Genomic DNA, 12,839 nt, shown 5'->3' on the forward strand with positions numbered 1-12,839 from the left:
CCATCCTCCATGCAGCTCTGAAGCTCAGAGACAAGGAACATCAGAGATGTGAGGAAGGGATCGTGTCCAGGGTAGGAGTTAAGACTGGCAACTTCTCCACCCCCCCACCAACACACACCCTGCGTGAGCTTCTTGGACAGAGTGGGAGGCAATGGATTGCAGAGCATGCAGGAGCAGTCAGAAAATCATGCACTCATTCATTCATTCTTGTATTAATTCCCCAAATACCTCTTGAGCACCTACTATGTGGCAGGCACTCTGCAAAACTGGACTCATGGTGCAGATCAGAAAAAAGACGCCAACTCACCTTACCCCAGCCCCTCTGTCTCAATTCTGAGATCTTTCACACCCACATTCATCTTTCCCACTAGTCAGAGCCTTGCTGTCCTTAGTGGGCTCCATTCGTAGTCTTAGTAATACTTTCCTTAATCATTCCAAAGATAAGTCCTATGAAACCTGAGATTATAAAAGTATATGAGGGCACTCTTGGACTTTGAAGATCAAAGCTTTGACCTTCATGCCAACTCCACAGCTTGGATCCCCACCCAGGACTCCAAGGGACTTCATTTAAAAATCTTCAAACCCAAGGGCACTGTAGGATGCACGAGAGATGGAAGCCTCTGAGATTTCCAACAACATTTAGAGAAAACAAGAGCTTCCCAACCTTCACTTGAAGCTAGATCCCCTGGTGTACTGTGTGAAATAGTGGGCTCACTTTGGACTCCTTTGGACAGCCCATGAGGTGACATGACTTCTCTCTCTTCGCACTAAGGCCTACCTCCAAATCAAATCACCTGTTACAGGTTCTGTTGCCTGCAGATGTAGGTGACTATGAAGCTCATCACCAGCAGCACCTTGAAGCCCAGAAACAAAGCTACAAAGAAAAGAACAGGCATCCCAATGGGCAACAGGAGACATCAAATGGGGGGCTCTGTAAGATTAAATACCTCACTCCACTCAGAAGACAAGGTGAACCAGGAGCTCAGAGCAGTAGAGGTGAGCTTAACTGGGCTTCCAGTGGGCTTGTATGTCCCATGGGGTGCTGTGGACAGTATGAGGTTGGCCTTGATGGGAGATTGTACTTCATGTTGCACCTTACAGGTGAGCACCCGCTCAGACTCCTGGCCTGACACATTCACCAAATGCAAGCTTCCCAAGGTGTAGTGCCCATCACTCTTCTCCTTGGATGTGAGTTGCTCAGCTCCCTTGAATGTAGGACAGTTCTCTATCCAGCTGAGATGCACACTCTCTGGATAGAGTCTCTGCACGTGGCAGATAGCCACCAATCCAAGGAGGGTGATGACTGGGACACTGTCACTGTACAGGGAAATGATACAGATTAGAGAGAGCAGACTCTTACTTGAGGATGTCCACTGTGGGAGCCTGGGAGTTGCTTGAAGATGGGTCATCTGTGGAAGGTCCACCTCAGAGGAAGATTCAGGTACCCATTAAGTAAATGCATAGCAGAATGAAAGTGGATTGAGTCCATGCTTGATGCATGGTTGGATGCAGGAATGCATGGATGAAAGAATGAATAGTATTGATGAAACTCTCAGGCTAATTCACCTGGAACTGTTTACTGAAATTCCTGGAAAGAAGTTTTGCTTCATTTCTCATGTTCTTTGTCTTGGCCCAATGTCTGACGGCCTGGTTAGGTCAAGGTGGGGACTCACTACGTACTCTTTTAGTAACATATCCCGGCACCAATATATGAAAATTACAGATTGGGTTGCCATATGGCAGGAGGGGAAGGAGACCAATGTACAGAGAGGAAGATGGTACATACCTTCTGCATCATAACAGGGGGATGGCTTGGAGCATAGTAGACATTATATAAACAAGGGGACTTGCTCAACAACACGTTACTACAAACATAGTGGTTTAAGGAAACACATATTATTTCATAGTTCTTGTGGACCAGGAGTTCAGGCGTAGCTCAGCTTAGCTCTCATGCACAGACGGAAGGAAGATGATGAAAAGACACAGGAAGATGGCCTTTTCTGGGGCTACCAGAGGCTGGGAGAGAGTCCTGTAACAGGTTCCCCCTCACAGTTTAAGACAGCTTTAGTTATGCTCGCCAAGTTTGAAAGCAACCAAAATGACCTTCAATAGGTGAGTGCATAAAGAAATTGTGATTGTACACCAGACAGTGGAATATTACCCAGTGCTATGAAGAAATGACCTATGAGGCCTTGAAAAGATGAGGAAGAACCTTAAATGCTTATTGTTAATCAAAGGGAAAGCCTGCATCATCCCAACTATATGACATTCTGGAAATGGCAAAACTTTGGAGACAGTAATATGTCAGTGATTGCCAGGGATTAGGGTAGAGAGAGATAAATAGAGCACAGAGGATTTTGGGGGAAGTGAAACTACTCTGTGCCCTAATAGGATAATTTGTAGTGTGTTACACTACAAACTTGTCCAAACCCACAGACTCTACAATACCAAGAGTGAATCATAATGTGAACTGTGGACATTGGATGTTAAGGACATATCAGTGTAGGTTCATCATTTGTAAGAAATGTACCACTGGTGGAGGATATTGATAATGGCAGCAGCTGTGATGTGTGGAGGTGGGGAGTCCTACGGGAAATCTGCACATTCTGCTCAATTCTGCTGTGAACCTAAATCTACTTTCAACTATGAAGTCAATCCATTAAAACAATCCATATCAAAGGTCATCTAGATTTTATTCCAAGATATCCTCTAGATATTTTTAAAGTTTTGTGTCTACATTTGAGGTACTTTTATGAAGGCTGTTAGGAGGTCTGCGTCTGGAGTCAATTTGTTTTCACATATGTCCACATGTCCAGCAGCTCCATCAACATTTGTTAAAGACTATCTTGGTACTTCCCGAAAGATCAGTTGGCTGTATTTATGTGGGTCTATTTCTGGACTTTCTATTCTCTTGCTTTGCTTTGTGTGTCTAGTCCCTCACCAATGCCATTTTTTTGATTCCCGTAGTTCCCTAGTAAGTCTTATAGTGGAATGATGTCAATCTTCTAGTTTATTCTTCTCCTACATTGAGTTGGCTATTCTGGATCTTTAATTTCTCTACATAAACTTTAGAATCAGTTTGTAACTATGCATAAAGTACTTTTCAGGTATTTTGACTGAGATTGCTTTTAATCCCTAGGTCAACTTGGAAAGTATGGATACCCTGACAATAGTGAGTCTTTCTATCCATGAACATGGGATGTAACTCTATTTCTTTAGTTCTACTTTGATTGTTTCATCAGTTTTCTAGCATTCTTATTTAGGTCTTGTACAAATTATATGAGATTTATACCTGAGTATTTCTCCTTTTTTGCATGCTAATGAAAATTATCATATGTGTTTTTAGTATATAGAAGCACAATTGATTTTTGTGTGTTGATCTTGGATCCTTGCTGAACTCACTTATCAACTTAAACAGTTTTCTTAAAAAGTAGATCCTCTGAGATTTTCATCTGCAAATAAGGAAGTTTTATTTCTTCCTTTTAAAAAATTTCTACCTTCTCACTTTAGATTCCTTTCACCTCTGTTTCTTCCCTTCTCTTCCTCCCTTCTTGTCCCTTGTTCTCCTATAACTTCTAGTACTGTGTTGAATATGAGTTGTGAGAATGAAAAACCTCCCTCATTCCTTACCTTAGGGGAAAAAAAGCCATTCAGACATTTACCATTAAGTGCAATGAAAGGTGTAGGACGTTCTGCAGATGTTTCTCATCACGTGGAGGAAATTCTCTGCTATTTCTAGTTGGCTGACAGTTTGCATCATGAATACATTTTGGATTTGTCAAAGGCTTTTTCTGCATCAACTGATATTATCATGTAGTTTTCTTTTTTAACCTGTTGATGTGATAGAATACAATAATTGATTTATAAGCAGCAAAACAGTCTTCCATGCCTGAATAAATCCTTCCTAGGATTAAATACCATGGTATAGAACTTTACATTCTGAAATTCTATTTGCTAGCATTGTGTTGAAAATCCTTGCGTGTAGAATCATGAGAGATATACGTCTGTTGTTATCTTTTTTTTATGTACATTCAATCTGGTTTTGCTATCACGGTAATAATAGCCCCAACAAATGAATAAGGAATGTCTCATCTTCTTCAATTTTCTGGAAGATTGTATAAAATTGGTACTAATTCTTTTGCAAATGTTTACTAACATTTTGCAAGGGGTCTAGATGTCTCATATATTTTACTCGTTCAAAAAATATCCAAGCTTTCTTGGATAGGAGTTGACATCCTATTTGAGGAAGAGACAAAAACACACAGGAACTTCTCATACTGCATGGTGCTGAAGTGCACGAATGTCCGTTGCACAAGTCAGTTAAAGAACATTAGTCCCGGGAATCCCTGGGTGGCTCAGTGGTTTAGTGCCTGCCTTTGGCCCAGGGCGTGATCCTGGAGTCCCCGGATGAAGTTCCACATCGGGGTATCTGCATGGAGCCTGCTTCTCCCTCTGCCTGTATCTCTGCCTCTCTCTCTCCTTTGTGTCTTTCATGAATAAATAAATAAAATCTTAAAAAAAAAACACTTAGTCCCCAAACACACATTTCAACTTTTATTGACCACAAGGAATTTACCATGAGCAATGGCATGAAGTACAAACTCTACTGCTGGTTCTTCCTCAGGCCACAAATCCCTATGTAACTAGCAAATGCTCATCACGATAAGTAAGCATCACATCTTTCAAAGAGTGTAGTGGTTCATCTCTGTGACCCTGTTACTTATTTTACCACACACAGCAGCACAGGCTGTTGTGTTGTCCTCTGTTCTCTCAGCAATGAACCACAGCGACATCGCGTAAAGGTGGAAAAAATGATAAAAGGGAATTGGCACAAAGCTGAGAGTGCAATGGAGAAAGAAGAAGAGATGAGGCTGCAGGTGAAGTTCACGTTGAATGTGAGTGGAGCTCATGAAGGCCTAGCTACCATGGGAATGGTGACAGGGATGCTGGTCCCCAGTGTGTGGATATGCAGCCTAAGGAACAGAATGAAGGCAAACTTACCCCGTGAAACAGGAGAGTGGTGGTTGAAGCAGGGGGCAATGTGTGAAAGTGTCCCAAGGAAGTGACACCAGCAAATAATTAAATTAATACTGTAAAGATTTCACAACATTGAAAGTGCAAGAGTTGAAAAACAATTTAAAAAAATAAAAAGAAAGTGCAAGAGTTGGAATGTTGGAAGCTGATCCCAATTGAGAACAGAGTGAGATAAGTCAGATGCTGACTCTATATTGTCAAGTGTGAGGTCAGAAGAATGCAAGCACTGTGCAAACTACTCTTGATAGGTCTTTACAAAAAATAAAACACAAGCCTTTTCAGTGTTGCTAATGTTTCAAATGACGTATATCAAGTAAATGATAGTTTTATTGTTTTTTAATTTCCCTTTAACTTTCACAATAGATACCTAAAGAGTTTTTCTATGTTTTGAAAAACATTTGTGAAGGTCACAGAAGAATCATTATTTTGCCCGTTAATTACTGAGTTAACGTTGCATGTTTCAGCCAAACAGTGATTGCTTCTGTCCCGCAATCTCCAACAAAATGAGCACTGGCCTCCATTTATCATGTCCGCTGACCATAAGTTCTAGGGAAACAATTCAATTCAGCTATGACCTATCAGAACACAGAGCAAGAGAAAGGAATTGATATTTTATAAGGGTGGTTTATGTAAGGGGCTTGAAATAAAGTGACATGTCAGCAGAACTTGAAAGAGGGAGAGACGGTCATGCAGATCCTTAGGGGGAGGAAACAAAGGAGACATATACTTTGACTTCCACTTTTATGGAATCACTGTGGCTGAAACTAGGGGGCCTGCTAGAGAGGAAGCAATGGTCCAGGAACAGATGCTGGTGGCCAGGATCAGGGAGCAAGCAGCCCTGGGAGTGAACAGTGTGCAGACTCTGGGTAGAGCTCACTGGTGTGTGGGAGGAGGCTTACACTCACTCCTGAGAGTTTTGTGAGCTAATTGTGAAAATGCTGGCAGCTTGTCGTTGGCCACGTCGGAGTGTTGACAGCACAGATGTCCATGAGCACTACAAATCAGGTTTCTTTTCCTTTCTGGGAGTAGATTGTTTATCATTTACCATCCTGCTATGGGACTTAGAATCCCAAAGGCAGAATTGAATGTGGTATATAATGAAAGGATATCAAGGATGGCTCCGGCCTCCTGGACTGCCAGCTGGTGTACATGAGCAGTGGGGTTGGGAAGGTTGAAGGTGACAGAAGAGCTAACCTTTCCATCACTGGGAGGAGGGAATTTTCTCTCTGGGATTGAGGAGTAGGGCATGGAGGCAGAATAAGGAGAATCATTTCTCTTCATCAGACCAAGATGGAATTCATTTCTATTCAAGACGCAATGGGGAACCTCACCAAGGCTGGGAAATCTGGGGCTTGGCAGGAATAACTCCTGAGAGTATGGACATGACTGTGTAGTTCATGGCCACAGTCCCCAGGAGATGGTTGAGATGCCTGATATGTGTAGATGTGAACTCTTCCTCATATTCCAGACATATGTCCTTACATAAGTCCCCGGAGCAAGTTCCCTGGATCCTGGTCAGGCCCAGGGATGAAGACCCAGTGCTGAGGGCAGAAGGACTGTGAGAAGGAGCCGCAAGATCTGAGGGTAGGCTGGCCTCTGGGGGAAGCAATGCATATGGAGCAGAATTGTGGAAGCGTCTAGTTGTTCCTTCTCTTAGGCTGGGCCTCTCAGGGAAGGAAGGAGGCAGCAGACACTGATGGTGGCATGTGGCAGTGGAGGAGGAAGGAGGTGTGGGATCCATGTCCACATTAGAGATAAAAGAACTAAAATATAATTAGGCTGAAATAAAAAAGCTATTACTGAGATGTGGTCAAAAATGGAGGCTCTAAGTGTTAGGATAAATGAAGCAAAAGAAAATTAGTAATATAGAAGGCAAAAGGCAACTGTGAAAGAGAGAAAAAGGCAGTGTGAAAAAGTGAAAAACTATGGAATCACAAAGGGTGATCAGTGATAGCATAAAGCAAAATAATACTAGAATACTAGGGCTGCAGAGGTGGAGGAGAGAGACACAACAGAGACAGATATGGAGAGAGAGATGCAGATTTAATTGAACAAATCATAGTTGAGAACTTACCTAATCTGGAGAAGGAAACAGGCATACAAGTCTAGGAGGCACAGGGAACTCCTTTTCTAAATCAATAAAAATATGTCAACACCTCAACATATAATAGTGAAACTTGCAAATCTCAGAGACCAAGAGAAAACCCTGAAAGCAGCTCAGAACAAGAAGTCTGGAACCTACAAGGGTAGAAACATAAGGCTAGCTGCAGAGCTGTCCATAGAGACCTGGCAGGACAGAAAGACAGGCATGATATATTCAAGATACTCAATGAGAAAAATATGCAGCCAGGAATACTTTACCCAGCAAGGCTGTCAATCAAAATAGAAGGAGTGATAAAGAAATTCTAGGACAAACAGAAACTAAAGGAACTTGTGAACACTAAACCAGTACTGCAAGAACTATTAAATAGGAGCCTTGGAGCAAAGAGAGAGCCCAAAAGGAACATAGAGAATCTATAAAAACAGGGACTTTACAGGTAATACAATGGAATTCAATTCCTATCTTTCAATGATTACTGTGAATGTAAATGGGCTAAAAACCCCAATCAAAAGGCACAGGGTGTCATATTGGATGAAAAGCAAGACCCATTGATATTGTGTCTGCAAGAGACTCATTTTAGACCCAAGGACACCTCCAGATTGAAATTGACAGGGTGGAGGACCATTTATCATGCTAATGCACATCAATAGAAAGATAGGGTGGCAATCCTTATACCAGAGAAGCTAGATTTTAAAACAAAGAGTGTAATAAGAGATGATGCAGGACACTATATGACAATTAAAGGGTCTGCCCAACAAGAAGATTGTAAATATTATGCCTCTATGTGGGAGCAGCTAATTATATAAACCAGTTAATAACAAAATTAAGGAAACACATCGATGATAATATAATAATACTAGGGAACTTTAACACCACACTCACTGCAGTAGACAAATCATCTAAGCAGAAGGTCAACAAGAAAACAAGGGCTTTGAATGACAGACCAGGTGGACTTTACAGATGTATTCAGAGCATTTCCTCCTAAATCAACAGAATACACATTTTTCTCAAGTACACATGGAACATTCTCCAGAAATCATCACATAATGAGTCACAATCACGTCTCAACTGGTACCAAAAGATTGGGATCATCCTATGCATATTTTCAGACCACAATGCTTTAAAATTTGAATTAAATCACAAGAGAAAATTTGGAAGGAACACAAATACATGGAGGTTAAAGGGCCTCCTACTAAAGAATGAATGGGTCAACAAGGAAATTACAGAAGAATTTTTTTTATTCAAGAAAACAAATGAAAATGAAAACACAAGAGTTCAGAATCATTGGGATGCAGCAAAGATGGTCTTAAGTGGGTGTATATAGTATTACAGACCTTTCTGAAGAAACATTGAAGTCTCAAATACAGGGGCAGCCCAGGTGGCCCAGCAGTTTAGTGCTGCCTTCAGCCCGGAGCCTGATCCTGGACACCTGGGATCGAGTCCCACGTCGTGCTCCCTGCATGGAGCCTGCTTCTCCTTCTGCCTGTGTCTCTGCCTCTCTCTCTCTCTCTCTCTCTCTCGCTCTCGCTCTCGCTCTCGCTCTCACTCTCTGTGTCTCTCAAAAATAAATAAACAAAATCATGAAAAAGATTCTCAAATACACAACACAATCGTACATCTAAAGGAGCCAGAAAAAGAACAGCAAAGAAAACCTAAGCCCAGCAGGAGAAGAGAATTAATAAAGATTAGAGCAGAACTCAATGAAATAGAAACCAAAAGAACAGTAGAACAGATCAATGAAACTAGGACATGATTTTATGAAAGAATTCATAGGATTGATAAACTCCTGGCCAAACTTACCAAAAAGAAACGAGAAAGCAACCAGATATCGAAAATCATATGAAAGGGGAGAGATCACAGCCCACACTAAAGAGATACAAACAATTATAAGAATATATTATGAGCAATTTTATGCCAGCAAATCAGGCAATCTGGAAGAAATGGACGCATTCCTAGAAACATGTAAACTACCAAAACTGAAACAGGAAGAAATAGAAAAATTGAACAGACTCATAACCAGGAAAGAAATTATAGCAGTAATTAAAAATCTCCCAACAATCAAGAGTTCAAGACCCGATGGCCTCCCAGCAGAATTCTACAAAATATTTAGAGAAGATTTAATAGCTATTCTCCTGAAACCGTTTAAAAAAATAGAAATGGAAGGAAAACCTCCAAACTCGTTCTATGAGGCCAGCATTACCTTGATTCCAAAACCAGACAAAGACCCCAACCAAAAAGGAGCATTACAGACCAGTAATCCCTGATGAACAGGGATGCCAAACTTCTCACCAAGATACTAATAGGATCCAACAGTACATTAAAAGGATTATTCATCCTGACCAAGTGGGATTTATTCCAGAGCTGCTAGGGTGGTTCAACATCTGCAAGTCAATCAATGTGACTCACCATATTAACAAAAGAAAGGACAAGAACTGGAGCACCTGGGTGGCTCAGTTGGTTAAGTGTCTGTCTTAAGCTTAGGTCATAACCTTGGGGTCCTGAGATTCAGACTATGTCAGGCTCCCTGCTCAGCGGGGAGCCTGCTTCTCCCTCTCTCTCTGCCACTCCCTCTGCTTCTTCTCTCTTCCTCAAATAAATAAATGAAGTTTTTTGGAAAAAGAAAGGACAAGAACCATATGATCCTCTCAATAGATGCAGAAAAAGCATTTGACAAAATACCGTATCCTTTCCTGATTAAAACTGTCTGCAGTGTAGGGATTGAGGGGACATACCTCAATTTTGTGAAAGCCATACGTGAAAAGCCCACTCCTGTATCACCCTCAATGGGGGAAAAAGTGAGAACTCTTCCCAGAAGGACAGGAACACCACAGGGATGTCCACTTCCACCACTGATGTCCCACATAGTATTGGAAGTCCTGCCTCAGCATTCAGACAACAAAAAGAAATATGAGGCATCCAAATCGGTAAAGAATCTAATTTCACTCTTGGCAGATGCCATGATACTCTATGTGGAGAACCCAAAAGACTTCACCCAAAAGCTGCTGGAACTCATGTAGGAATTCAGCAAGCAGCAGGAAATAAAATCAAGGCACACAAGTCAGTTGCATTTCTGTACATAACAATGAGACAGAAGAAAGAAAAATTCAGGAGTTGATCCCACTTACAGTTGCAACAAAAGCTATAAGATACCTAGGAATAAACCTAACCAAAGAGGTAAAGGATCTGTACTCTGAAAACTATAGAACACTTATAAAAGAAATTGAGGAAGACATAAAAAATTGAAAAAATTTCCTGTGCTCATGGATGGGAAGAACCAATATTGTTAAAATATCTGCTACCCAAAGCAATCTACATATTCAATGCAATCCTTATCAAAATATCATCAGAATTTTTCACAGAGCTGGAACAAATAGTGCTAAAATTTGTATGGAATCAGAAAAGACCCTGAAAAGCCAAAGGAATGTTGAAAAAAGAAAACCAAAGCTGGTGGTATCACAATTTTGAACTTCAAGCTGTATTACAAAGTTGTGATCAGTAAGACAGTATGGTACTGGCAGAAAAATAGATACATACATGAATAGAACTGAAGAGAGATCCCACAAGTGGACCCTCAACTCTATGGTCAACTAATCTTTGATATTTTAATCTTTTAACTATTGACAGAAAAGAATATCCAATGGAAAAAATTCTTTTCAGCAAATTGTGTTAGAAAATTGGACAGCCACATACTGAAGAATTAAACTAGACCATTTTCTTACACATACAGAAGAAAAAACTCAAAATGGATGAAAGACCTAATGTGGGCAGGAATCCATCCAAATCCTAGAGGAGAATACAGGCAGCAATCTCTTTGACCTTGGTTGCAGCAGTTTCTTGCTAGACACACCTCCAAAGGCAAGGGAAACAAAAGCAAAAATGAACTACTGGGACTTCCTCAAGATAAAAAGCTTATGCACAGCAAACGAAACACTTAATAAAAATCAAAGACAGCTTACAGAATGGGAGAAGATATTTTTAAATGCCTTATCAGATAAAGGTGTAGTATCCAAAATCTATAAAGAACTTATCAAACTCAACAGCCAGAAAACAAATAATCCAGTCAAGAAATGGGCAGAAGACATGAACAGACATTTCTCCAAAGAAGACAAACAAATGGCCAACAGACATATGAAAAAATGCTCAGCAGTACTCCACATCAAGGAAGTGCAAATCAAAACCACAATGACGTACCACCTCATGGCAGTCAGAAAGGCTAAAATTAACAAGTCAAGAAATGAAAGGTGTTGGCAGGGATGCAGAGAAAGGGGAACCCTCTTATACTGTTAGTGAGAATGCAAGCTGGTGCAGCCACTCTGGGAAACAGTATGGAGGTTCTTCAAGAAGTTGAAAATAGAGCTATCCTACAACCCAGCAATTACACTATTAGGTATTTATCCAAAGGATACAGACATAGTGATTTGAAGGGGCACCTGTCCCCCAAAGTTCATAGCACAAAGTCCACAATAGTCAAACTATGGAAAGAGCCCAGATGTCCATGGACGGATGAATGGATAAGGAAGATATGGGGTATATATACAGTGGAATATTACTCAGCCATCAAAGAACTGAAATCTTGCCATTTGCAATGATGTGGGTTGAACAAGAAGGTATTATGTTAAGTGTTTTTCTGTATGTTGGTAAATTAAACACCAATAAAAGTTAATTAAAAAAAAAAAAATAAAATGTGGGGAGGGTGAAAAAAAAAAAAAAATAAAAATAAAAAAAAAAAATAAAAATAAAAATCTTCAAACCCAAGGGCACTGTAGGATGCACGAGAGATGGAAGCCTCTGAGATTTCCAACAACATTTAGAGAAAACAAGAGCTTCCCAACCTTCACTTGAAGCTAGATCCCCCTGGTGTACTGTGTGAAATAGTGGGCTCACTTTGGACTCCTTTGGACAGCCCATGATGGTGACATGACTTCTCTCTCTTGGCACTAAGGCCTACCTCCAAATCAAATCACCTGTTACAGGTTCTGTCGCCTGCAGATGTAGGTGACTATGAAGCTCATCACCAGCAGCACCTTGAAGCCCAGAAACAAAGCTACAAAGAAAAGAACAGGCATCCCAATGGGCAACAGGAGACATCAAATGGGGGGCTCTGTGAGATTAAATACCTCACTCCACTCAGGAGACCAGGTGAACCAGGAGCTCGGAGCAGTAGAGGTGAGCTTAACTGGGCTTCCAGTGGGCTTGTATGTCCCATGGGGTGCTGTGGACAGTATGAGGTTGGCCTTGATGGGAGATTGTACTTCATGTTGCACCTTACAGGTGAGCACCCGCTCAGACTCCTGGCCTGACACATTCACCAAATGCAAGCTTCCCAAGGTGTAGTGCCCATCACTCTTCTCCTTGGATGTGAGTTGCTCAGCTCCCTTGAATGTAGGACAGTTCTCTATCCAGCTGAGATGCACACTCTCTGGATAGAGTCTCTGCACGTGGCAGATAGCCACCAATCCAAGGAGGGTGATGACTGGGACACTGTCACTGTACAGGGAAATGATACAGATTAGAGAGAGCAGACTCTTCCTTGAGGATGTCCACTGTGGGAGCCTGGGAGTTGCTTGAAGATGGGTCATCTGTGGGAGGTCCACCTCAGAGGAAGATTCAGGTACCCATTAAGTAAATGCATAGCAGAATGAAAGTGGATTGAGTCCATGCTTGATGCATGGTTGGATGCAGGAATGCATGGATGAAAGAATGA

General features: G+C 41.3%; 1 protein-coding gene across 2 annotated transcripts in view; it reads right to left on the bottom strand.

The window, feature by feature from the left end:
• Positions 1-6,331: 6,331 nt before the first annotated feature.
• LOC121478418 (signal-regulatory protein beta-1-like) overlaps positions 6,332-12,839 on the bottom strand; it is a 43,281-nt gene continuing 36,773 nt past the window's right edge. Inside the window, exon 7 of one of the 2 annotated variants that reach the window (XM_041733498.1) lies at positions 6,332-6,781. The gene's annotated coding sequence lies outside the window, so the exon portion shown is untranslated. The remainder of the gene's footprint in view (positions 6,782-12,839) is intronic. The other variant, XM_041733499.1, reaches the window with a different exon arrangement.

This window comes from Vulpes lagopus, chromosome 18 (assembly GCF_018345385.1).
Source record: "Vulpes lagopus strain Blue_001 chromosome 18, ASM1834538v1, whole genome shotgun sequence".
Classification (NCBI taxonomy): domain Eukaryota; kingdom Metazoa; phylum Chordata; class Mammalia; order Carnivora; family Canidae; genus Vulpes; species Vulpes lagopus.